Genomic DNA, 12267 nt, shown 5'->3' on the forward strand with positions numbered 1-12267 from the left:
ATCATCAGTCTTCATTGAAACTATCCAATCATCCAGACATGCATCTCATAGCTTGCAGTACAAAAGCTTATGGTTGTATGCTCAGTGTTATTCTCAATAGATTCCCCTCAACTCTTCTAATCAGATTGTGAAAAGAAATGCAGTGGCATCATCAATGATGTTCATTTTATCACCCATATTCATGCGATGAAGTGCGTCTTTGATCTCCAAAATAGATGGTCCCACAGTCAGTCTTCGGGGTGGGTGCCTTTCCGACATTCATTCAATGCAATTGTGTGATAACATCTGTCGATAACCATGTTTCAAATGATGACAATATGAGATTGTCCTTCAAGTGCAGCATTGTTCCACAATTAGTCTTGGTGGTGTGCACATCTTTTCAATATTCATTCAAATACAACTGCATGCCCACATCGGTCGATAGCCATGTTTCAAAAGATGACGATATAAAGATGTCTTTTAGGTACATCTTTGATCCACCGTCAGTCTTGGTGGGTGCATCCTTCCAACATTCATTCAAATGCAACTATGCGATAACATCGTTTAAAAGCCATAGCCATGTTTTAAAGGGTAACCCAAGCTGATGATAATAAAATGCCCTTCAAGTGTAGCGTTGCTCATCAATTGCTGCTGAAGTTTACTAAATCACTGACTGTCTTTGAACAACATTGTCCCCAGTAATGATCTGAATGCTTGTCCTGCTGATTAGCTTTCTTTAAACACCATTGTCCTCAGTGCATTGATTCATCATTTGATCATCTTTCATTGCCCCCAGCTGATCTGAATACTATTTGTTTTCCTACCCCTGATCCACTGTATTGCCTCCAAGTGGTCAACTTTTCAAGAAGTGTCGAGAAATGTTGATGTCATTCTTGTCAAGGATTTTGCAAATTCGGTCGATGTTCTTGTTGTTTAACAATCTTTCTTGTTCTGGAATCAACTCTCATATTTCAAAGATCATGTCAATTCAAGTCTAATTGTTGAAATGAAATCAAAGAGATATCAGATTTGGAAAAGATCTTTTGAAAATCAAGCTTTTTGGTCAAAGACCCAACACACACTATTCAATATAGTCCTTTGATTGTCTTGTATTTTGAAAACAGAAATTGACCTGTTGAAAGACTAAAATGGCCTTTTTTTTTCATGGTTCTTTGTATCCATTTTAGACTTTGATTTTGGGGTATATCTTTTGATGGTCTGTGATGAGGTGACCTTTATGTGAATTTCAAAAACAAGACTCAAGTCAAATCTCAGGCTTCATCAAGAGAGGTTGTTTCTTTTTTGAGCTTTTATTTTATCAGTATGCATAATAACCAATAGCTTAATTCATGAAGCCACGACTCTTATATAAAGGCTTTTCAAGTTTTGAGATCGTCATTTCTCGGTTCAAATTGCTTACCTGATCAAAAAGGGCTTTTAAAAACATGTAATGCAGGCTATGGTACATGGCTATGAAAGAAAGGGATTTCACAAGCTCAAAAAGTGTTTGAGGGTTTCAAAGACCTAGGATCAACATCAAACTATTCATCAACCCCTTTTCTATTGTTGTCTTTGTAGAGGAAATGACATATAACCTTATTAACCTCAAATATCAGAATTCTCTTAACATAGATTATATGCAAATCCAACTTTTTCTTTGATGAATAACCAATCTCAATCATCTGATAACTTCAGGGGCTTTATCATGGATGCCAAAGGTCATGGCTTTCACATAGCATTTCTCATAGTTTTCTAACACGCCCCCAGTCTAGGTCTTCTTTCTTTTAACTCTCTCTCAAACGTTGGACTTTTGTTCTAAGCCTTCTCTTTCACTTTTGTCTTTTCTTATTTGCCCCCCAGTACGGGGTGTGATCCTAGTCAGGGTTTCTTGAAAGAAAATATTTTATCAGGCTCAAATGAGGACCACAAGGGATAATATTTCAAGAAATGTGAAAGGATAACAAAAATGACCTTTTCTCATTTCAAGCAAGGTCGATTAGAACCGATAAATTTTGACCTCATCTAGTGTAATGATTAGAACTTGTAAGAGTCATGATTCGAGTCCATAACTATTGAATCCATTATATGTCATTATGCATACTGCTAAAACTAGTTATATGATGCGTGGTTCAGTTTCAGGAGGTATGAGCTCAAAATTTGTTTGGTCACTTTATGTTATCATGTCATTTCAACAATCATCGAGTCATTTCTGTAATCAAAACACTTTTAATCTTCAGGATTGATTAACCTTTATCGCATGTTGGAGTTTGATCAAAATATTTTGTCAGAATAGAATGCTAAACATATGTTGATTTCAAAACAACAAAGAGACAAAAACAAGACATGTTTCGTTGAAGGATGAGATGTGATCACAAAACAAAAAATACAACATTCCACAACAATATGATTGACAATTCATCGCCATTCTTGAATCATCTTTTCTGGCAATATCTGTGTTTTGCCTAGCAATTCCGATCACTCGTCATTCTGAGGATGTTCTGGTGACAAAATGATCGATGACATCATCTTTCACAAACTGAGCTCGATTCTTGAAACTCTTGCATTTGTTCAACTGAAATGGCCGAGGACCCCACCATGACATCTCATCTCTTGTCTGGATTATACCACCTAGAAAATGATGGTTGCATGGGATTTGTCGGAGTCAGGCAAAAAGTCTGGAACCTGACAGGTGCTGGGAGGCCAACTTGAGCGGTAGAAGGATGTCAATCTTGGTAAAGATACTTGAGCAGTTGATGTTACAGCGAGACCTGAACCACATGAATAAGGTTTTCCACCTTCAGAGTTATCTTCTTATTCATCTCTCTTTATTGTTCTGGAATTCATGGCAGAACCTTCAATCTTTCACTTCTTCATGGCTCGTTCAATTCTTTCGATAATCTTTCCATGTTGTTGTGGTCGTTTGTGGATTGTTGGAAACCTTCCAACAGCTAGGTAATCTTTGCAGCGTATAGAATCATGCAGCGCTATCACTGTCAATGTGTGAAATGATGCATTGTTTTTATTGGAGGAGAAACTGATGAATCTGAAACTCCTTTGTCTCCTCTTCGATCCCTCACTGACAGTGCAGCAAACAAACACCTGTAGAGGGAATTCTGCCCTGTTGAAGTTTCAATCTTCTTCCTATTTTTCAGCCGAGGTCTGTCTCTTTTCCCTACTTCCGCGTTTTAATGCTGACATTGGTAGGAGAAACTTGTAGGTGATATGAAACTACTTCATTCCTTCTTGGATTCTTCACTTGCAGAGCCACAAACAGATTTCTGCGGAGAGAGCTCTGCCACAGTGAAGTTCTATATCTGCTCCTGTTTTCTAGCTCGGGTCAGGTTTTTCTGCCTACTACAGTGTTTCAGTGCTGAAACTGGTGGCATAAATTTTCACATTGTCTGAAACTACTACATCCCCTCTTGAATTCCCCACTTGTAGAGCCACAAAAGGGTTTTTATAGAGAGAGCGCTGCCACGTCAAAGTTCGATGACTGCTCATGTTTTCAGACTAGGTCTGACTCTTCGGCCTACTGCAGTGTTTCGGTGCTGAAACTGATGAGACAAAGTTTTGTAGCGTGTGGAAGTACTACATCCCCTTTTGCATGCCCCACTGGCAAATTAGAAAACAAATCTCTACAGAGAGAGCTCTGCAACGTAGAAGTTCAATGTCTAATCATGGTTTTTTTCGGGGTTTTTTTTCTTGTTTTTTTTTACTAACATCTTGTGTTGCTGAACAGAAATTGAGTTGACAGTTAGGGTAACTTCAAAGAAGGCTAATGCACCATGCACCGAAGGCTAGTAGTTATTTGGTGCCATTAAAAGATGTGGAGGCGATGAACAATTAATAGTGCATCTGAACAAGAACAAGGGTTGTCATTAGTTGATGACTGAAGGCATTGTTGCTGTTGTTCCTTACTGAATAGGAGGGGTGCAACTTTAATTGGACTGGACAAGCAGTGTTCCCACAGAAGACTGTGCAGACATTCCCTTTTCCATTTGATGCTCTACACTTGTTTAGGCAGATCTGAGCCTAGCTACTTCCCCTTTGATGCTCTCAACTTTCTTTTGACTTTGTGCCTCTCTCTGACCCCTTTCTTTATTATCCATCTTTTTCCATCCAGTGTAGTAAACCTCGGACAGGAGAACCTATTTTTCCTCTTGGTCATGCATGATAAATGTATGAACATGTAATCTATATGAAGAACTCGTCCTTCGAGGGGTGACATATGGTCGTAACTCTTGTATGATGAAACAAAAATCTTGATTCTTGCCCAAACTCTACAGTGAAAATTTTCTGAGTGACGGCCATTGGGTCACCCACAAGTCTTGAGTTCAAGATGCTTCAAGAAAGGTTTGCCCTGATGCAAATAAAAATAACACATACAACCTAAGGACATGTTCTATTCATTATGTGAACATGGGCAGGTTTTCTATCTGGTCTCAAAAGGGTCTCATATATGCCCAGTGACGATCTTCGTAAAGACAGTATAGGGGCGTTGTAAGAAATAGTTAAGGCACGTATGCCCACCATTACCAAGCAGGCACTCAGAAATGAGTTTGGTTTTTCACACATCTGAACCCTGACCAATAGTCATAGGGCAGATCGCTAATTCACCACCTAACTTAGAAGCTTGTGTGTGCTTTCAAAAATAAATACAAGTGATGCATGAAACAATTCTAAAAATACATGGATAAAACAAAAATAAAACAAGACAAAAATGCAAAAACTTAAACACATCAAATACACAAAGCTTAGTCCAATATTGTCAGAAACAGTACCTTCCCCAGTGGAGTCGCCATTCTGTCGCACATCAAAATATCCGCGCGGCATCAGCTGATGATTTTTTCGTTGTCGCGTTGCTTTGATTGGTTCGTTGGAGTCGCCACCTAGTAATTTATTGAAGGCTACTAGGAAACCTGATGTACTGGTCTTGTCAGAGATTCGTGGGTAAGGGACTGATTGTGGTTAGGAAAGATATTAGCACCCCTAACACACCCTACATGAGGTAAGTTGCTTCATGATTTTGACGTGTTAAAGAAGTTTTAAAATTTTATCTTTTCATCGGATATTAGAAATACAACTTACGTATAAGTTAATAATTCTTGACCGTGATCCAATTAAAATATTAAATTCTTCTTTAATCTTTGCAATTTTATCATAAATAAAAAAACATCCATAAAAAAATACAAACACACATACACTTTCACTGTATTTTTCTTTTCTTTTTCTTTACTGTATCTTTTCTTTTCTTGTTCTTTTTTTTTTTTTTTGCTTCCATGTTTACAAAATGCAAATTACAAAAAAAAAACTCAAAACTAAACAAATATTACATTAAACAAAAATTACATTAAACAATTCTAAAATTGCAAAACAGCCCTTCAAAAATCCATAACAGCGCTGGGACCAGTTCTGTGAAGCCAAAGGACAGCAGGAACAGTGGCGGCGCGTCTTCCCACGTGCCGCCGCCACTGGCGGAGCGTGGATTCACGTGCCGCCGTCGATGAAGGTGGCAGAACCAGTAGATCGGGGCCTTCTTCCTCTTCTCCGTCTTCCTATGCCTGCGGTGAAGGTCACCGTCGCCTGCAACAAAGGAAACAACGCACAACAACAGTTGATTTTAATTCTTTTGTTTTGCAGATCTGCTTCTCTTCTTCGGTTTTTTCTGCAGCTCAGTGTTTTCTTTTCGCTTCCCCTTCTTCTCTATTTTCAGGCGGTGGGCTGTGTGACCAAGGGGCTGTCGGCGGTGGTGCTTCTGTTGCGTCTGGTCGGCGAAGATGGAGGGTACTGTTGGGTCTGTTCCTTTGTTTCACTTCTGTTTTCTGTCTTCCTTTTGGTTCGTTTCTTCTTTGCTGGTTGCAGATCCAACAGTGGCCAACTTCGTTTGTCGGGCGGAGAAGATGAGAGAGGTGTCGGTCAGATCTGGGGAGGAGCTGAGGAACGACCAGCCGAGGAAGGGAGCCGATCTACGAAGGACAGCGATGAGGCTGCTTCCGCGGGCGCCGCTGTGTACAGGCTGCGGCTGGAGGAAGAAGGACTGCTGTTGGCCGGTGAAGAAGCTGGAAGGCGCTGGTGCTGAGGGCTGACAGTGTGGACGGCGTCAGCGGTGGAAAAGAAGGGGCTGGTCTTCGGATGTGGTGGTCGGCTGCTGTGGGAAGGAGATGGATGTGTGGGGGCTGGGGGCTGACTGGAGAGAAAAATCAAAACCAAAGGGGGACAACCATTTGGTTTGTTTGGCTGAAAGAGGGGAGCCTGGCGAAGGGGGCGGCTGCCTAGGGTGCAGGAGAGGAAAAAATATTCAGCCCTTAGGGTTTTTTGGTTGCCTTCTTTAATTGCAAAATTGCCCCCCTCTTGAAAATTCAGTGTAGTATGGTATTTATAGGAAAAGTTTTGCTAGATTTTCAAATTAGTCCCTCAACTTTTCCTTTCCTTCTCTTTTCCTCTTTTTTTTTGTAAATTTTGATTTTTCTTATTTTTTTTGTATTTTTGAAAGCGAGCAAATATCAACATCGACTCAATGTGGAAAATCAATGATTTTAAAAATGATGCGTTAAAAGTTGAACGCGTTCCAAATATCTTTGAAAATTTAAATTCTTTTGAGACGATGCTAAAAATGATAAAAACGATGCAAATGTATAAAAAATGTATTTTTTTGGATTTTCAATGTTTTTCGCTATTTTTAAATTTTTCTAAAAATTTATCAAAACAAAGGTAAAAAATTGGGTAGCAACAAAGGATGTAATGGAAAACACAAATGTAAATGAAAAATTGTTTTAGGGAGGTCAACATTTGTTGTTACTATTGTTATTATTGTTATTATGAGAAATGTAACATTGAAATAATATGGAATACCTGTAAATACAAGAGGGACCACATGAGCTGCACAACAACAGAAGGGGAGCGTGAACTGAGCTTCTGCAGTAGGTAGATGTTCTACACCTATATCCTTTTTAAATGTATATAATTATGAAAATTTGTTTAATTGTTTTGGATTTTATATGTATGTATGTATGTTACCAATATGTGTGTGTATATGTATGTATGTTGCTAAAAAGGAAAAACATCTAATGAAACGAGTGAGAAATGGAAACATGCTTGATTAACTATCTCGGTTAGGAATGATTAATGATATCAATGAGTTCCATCGATATCGGTATTTCTTTGGATTTGATTAGTCAGTCCCGGGTACAGGAGACTAATGATGTTAGTAGAGTTTGCTAACATCAACATGATCATCACGGAACATTGAGGATATTGAACTTGATTAACTATTCGGGTTAAGAATAGTTAATGATATCGATAAGCTACATTGATATCGGCATTTCCATGAAAACTTTATTAGTCATTCCTGGTATGGAGGCTAATTAATTATATCAATAGGCTACATTGATATCAGTATTTTCACGAAAACTTGATTAGTTTTTCATGGTATGAAGGCTAATGATGTCAGTGATATTTTACATCGTCACTTTTGAGGATATTTTAAGGTATTATTGGAACTAGATTAGCTATTTCGGTTTAAGAATAGTTAAGGGTATCAATGAGTTACATTGATATCGATATTCATAACAAATTCGATTAGTCGATCCTGATATGGAAGACTAATGATACTAATGAAATTCATTAGTATTGGTATTACTATCTAAAGGTTTTTAAGAAGATTTGATTAGCTATCCGGTGAAAGATAGTTAATAATGCCAATAAATTAGTATCATTACTTTCTTGAAGCAATTGTCATTCGGTATTAATATATGATGTTGGTCGGAAATTAAGGGTGGAATGAAAAAATATTAATGAATTTTTGAGAAAAAAAAAATCCTAAAAAGATAAAGTGAGGAATTGTAAGAAGTATGAATGTATGCTAGTCTTGAATAAATCACTTAATTACCAATGTTAACATTGTTTTTCTATGATATTTATTATCCAAAGTTATATTTGTTTCAAGTCTCTCATACTTATGTTAGAAGTGAATATTAGATCTTTCTATCATTTTGTTATCTAGTTTTAATTGAATGTTTATATATCTTGTATTTAAAAAAATTATCATGACTTAAATTATATTTTCATGTATTTATATTTTACATGCAAGTTTGTTTACTTATTTAGTGTCACTTAATACTTCATTTCTATTATAGTAATGTTCGAGAAATTGTGATTGTGTTGATGTGGATTGCTGGAATTGAGATCCGGGAAGATTGAATCGTGATTGGATAATGATGAAATGTAACAGATTATTGTCGATAACTTGAGATTTTTTGGTATAGGAGAAACTCCATCGAAATTTCAGTGGACTTTTATATGAATTTGGTTTAAAAAAATCTCTGTGTCTTTTTCTATATTACAATTGGTGTGTTGTCCAAGTAATTAGATTATTACATTTGGGGTGTTTTGAGTTGATAGATTGGTTTGTAGGTGTTTTAAAAGTGTTAGTGAGGTGTTTTTGGGTTGAAATAACTTAAAAATTAGGATTTTTTACCACAAAAATTACAGCGTTGATTTTTTACGGCCACCACAATGGTGGCTAGAAATTGAGCTTGCAGGCGACGTATCACCTGTCATTTTTTCAAAAAAAAAAAAGGACAGACAACAAGTTTTCCTCTCATTTACAAAATAAAATAATAATAATAATAATCAACTCTAAAAGCTCAACCCTATGATTGAAGGCCTATCCATGCTCATGGGCTTTGCGTATGGGCTCTTTTTTTTAACTTTTTTTTTAGTGCATAAAAGTATAAATTTAAGAGAAAAAATTTTTTTAACTTGTTTAGTTTCACAAAACCTGAGCTATTATTTATTTTCTTATTTTTCATTTTTTATTGATACTTTTTTTTAATATTTCTTTTTAAAATAATTATTAAATTTATGTTTCAATTAATATTGTTTATTTGTGATTTTTTTTATTTGTTTATTTAACCTTTTTTATAGAGATTTTTATAAAATTATTTTGTATGTGTTTAATTTTTGAAATTATTTTTTTATTCATCTATAATATATTATTTTTAACTTTTATATAGATAAAATTTATTTAAAAAAAAAAATTATTTTCAGATAATATTTTTAATATGCGCAGCCTTACATAGTATATTTTCTCCTTTTATTTTATTCAAGCAATTTAATAAGTGTCTTACGAGATTAAATATCTTGATCCATACATGTTTTTTGTTTTTTTTAATTTTACTTTTAATTATCGTTAATTATTTTTAATATACTAGCACACATAGTTCTCGATTTATTTCATTACATGTATTTATAAATTTTTTTATTTGCTCTTAAAAAACATTTTAGCGATAAAAATGTGTTGAAAAACCTGCATATATAATTTTTTTATGGGGGATAAAAATATCTTATATGCGATGGAGTCCATGTCACATAACTAGTATAAATCTAAAACGCGTGAGGATTCTAAAATTTAAAATGCACTGTGTATGCCGTCATATAGCATTGTAAACAAGTTGTTTGCAATGCTTTTTTTATTTTTTTTTTTAGTTTTTTCTTATTGGATCAAATTATAGACATTTTTATTAGAAAAGGTGAGATTTAAAGAAGAGGAATCAAAGTGAAAAACACAAAAGGAATGAGTGGACAAAATATTTATTGTAGGCCCTGTACTTTCAAAATTATAAGACAACATCAATTTGAAGAAGATAGACAAAAATACCTGATTAAAATACATTTTCAGAGTTGTGAGACCTAAATGATAAAAACTCGTAGGTTTGGGATGCCATCAGGAATGGATATACAGGTTTGAGACAAGAATTGAGGTTGTACTAAGAATGAATTGCTTGCAAGCATGGTGAGCCGTGGCATGTTCACATTTCTATGTTTGTATTGGGCCAGGCCAGGGTCATATCATGTAACTGGGCCATCTATTATATCATGGGCCTTTTCAATTCATGTACACATATAAACCCATCCCAAGCTCAAGAATGAAGAATCATTGTTGTTTTGTGCTGTGGGCCCGAATCATCTAGGTGGGCCATGTGCTGAAGTTGCTTTGTTACAACAAACACCAAACCACAGGCAGGACAGGAAGCAGCACACTGGCTAGAGTCCCATACCATACCATACCATACCATACCATAGCATCATGGCTCCTCGAGAGAGCAACCACGTCTGTTGCTACTGTGGGATCATGCCATGAGCATAGCGTACCTCTTTTCGACAAAATCGACGCAGTTTATGTTTTTTCTTTTTTATGAATAATGGAATAAATTTCATTTAATAGTAATTTAATATAATAAAGAGGAAAAAACGACAGCAAACCTCTCCAAAATCACTTTTGTTAGACTTCCCTCCCCTTGTCTTGAATCCTCTCACTTCTTGAAAACTTTGGAAGGGAAAAAAGGAGCCTGAAATGTGTAAGTAGCTTCGCTACAACAAAGAATGTACAGATTCCTGATATTGGCTGGCTTGCACGTATCTGTTCAAATCGAGAATCTCATAAAAACTGGAAACTCAAGCACAGGACAGGACAGGGCCTGTACAACAAAGAATGTACAGATACCTGATATATATGAGCTAGTGTCAATTTTCAAGTTCCAAAACTGATCATGCACCTGTCTCCATGCATCGATCTAGTTCCATGACTTCAAGCCAATGTTTCTTGATTAATTTCTTTCATGTTAATTAGCTTTGACATTGATTCTCTCCAGCGGATCGTACGAAACACAACCTTTGTCCTTCTGCTGATCTCTATATATAATACCCAGCAGCACTATATATGAATATCCCTCTTGAAATGAACATTATTAATTATTCACCCCTATTTTCCTATTTCTTTTCTCACAGTATTCTCCGTAAGAATTAGTCCCTTGCTAGCCAATGAGTCATTTTAAGAAAATAAAATAAAAGATCGAAGAGAGATGACAAAAGAAAAGAAGAGGCAATGTGAATAACCTTCGATCAAATTAAGTTGCTGAAATGAATGAAATCCTTTTTTTGTTTTGTTAGAATAAAGAACAGCCAATCAATGGATTGCCTGAGAATATTGTGGCTGACTCTTGGAATGCAGGTCTAGTCGATTAATTCGTCATTTCTGAGCGATCGTGAAAGAAAACGACACATCATCAATATTATATTAATAATATTGATGATAATATTTATTATTGAAGTAAGAACTGGATTAACCCATGCATTTCAGTGAAGTAGTGATCATCGCAAGAGAACTGTGCTTCTCCCAATGATTATTATTAATTATCATACATGTAATTCATGACGTCATTCCCTCGTAAGAATACTCATCCCCTTTCTTCTCTTGAAACGAGCGAGATATATATATATATATATATATATATATATATATATATATATATATATATATATATATCCTCCTTTTTCTTCTTCTTTTTTTTAACTTTTAATTTAAAACGCCGAGTCCATCTTTTTAACTCGAAAGGGTTGACATGATAATCAAGAAGATTCGCTCTTTTTTTTAATATATAATTTCTTTTTATAAGTTCAAGTCTCGAGACTAGGTAGGATACAGAAGGGATTTCTCAAATTAAGAACCAATACAAATTAAGATGCGTTAAATCCAAATAAATTTAATATTTGATTAACATTGCTGCTGTACGATTTATGATATATATATATATATATATATATATATATATATATATAGAGAGAGAGAGAGAGAGAGAGCCGGGTACTTGAACCGTGATGAAATCTTCATCTTGAAATCTTGCATGCCGATAATTGATTATCGGTGGCTCGATCGTAAGTAAATAAACATAAACTAGTCATGAACAACATATCACATGGCAACCAACAAGTATGGATCATTTGATTATGTCTTGATCATAAACTGATTTCTACGGCACTACATTTACTGGTGAAATTAATTAATAAATATAGCTAGCTAGGATTGAATTGTGAAGATTGAGAGGATCAGCTCAGCAGATGGGATTAATTAATATTTCAAGATATTTAATTTTATATATATATATATATATATATATATATATATATATATATATATATCACCTACGGTGCCTTACGTACCTTCAGCCCGAAAGCCATCACCTCTACTACTTCTAGCTACCTTCCCCAATATTTATAAATAAATTAATTAATAGAGAGGAAAGAATTAAATGCCCACCACTTCCATCTGATCAGTTAATTTCCCACAACTTGAGCTAGCTAGCTTGGTTAGGATCACTCGGTCAATGTTCTTGCAGCCCTACGTACAGAGACGAATGAAGATTCAACCCTCCTTTTTCTTTTGAGGAGATGCATGAGAGAAATATTAATATCATATTTAAATTGGATGTATCAATTGACTAAGTATTA

This window comes from Populus nigra, chromosome 14 (assembly GCF_951802175.1).
Source record: "Populus nigra chromosome 14, ddPopNigr1.1, whole genome shotgun sequence".
NCBI classification, from domain to species: Eukaryota; Viridiplantae; Streptophyta; class Magnoliopsida; order Malpighiales; family Salicaceae; genus Populus; species Populus nigra.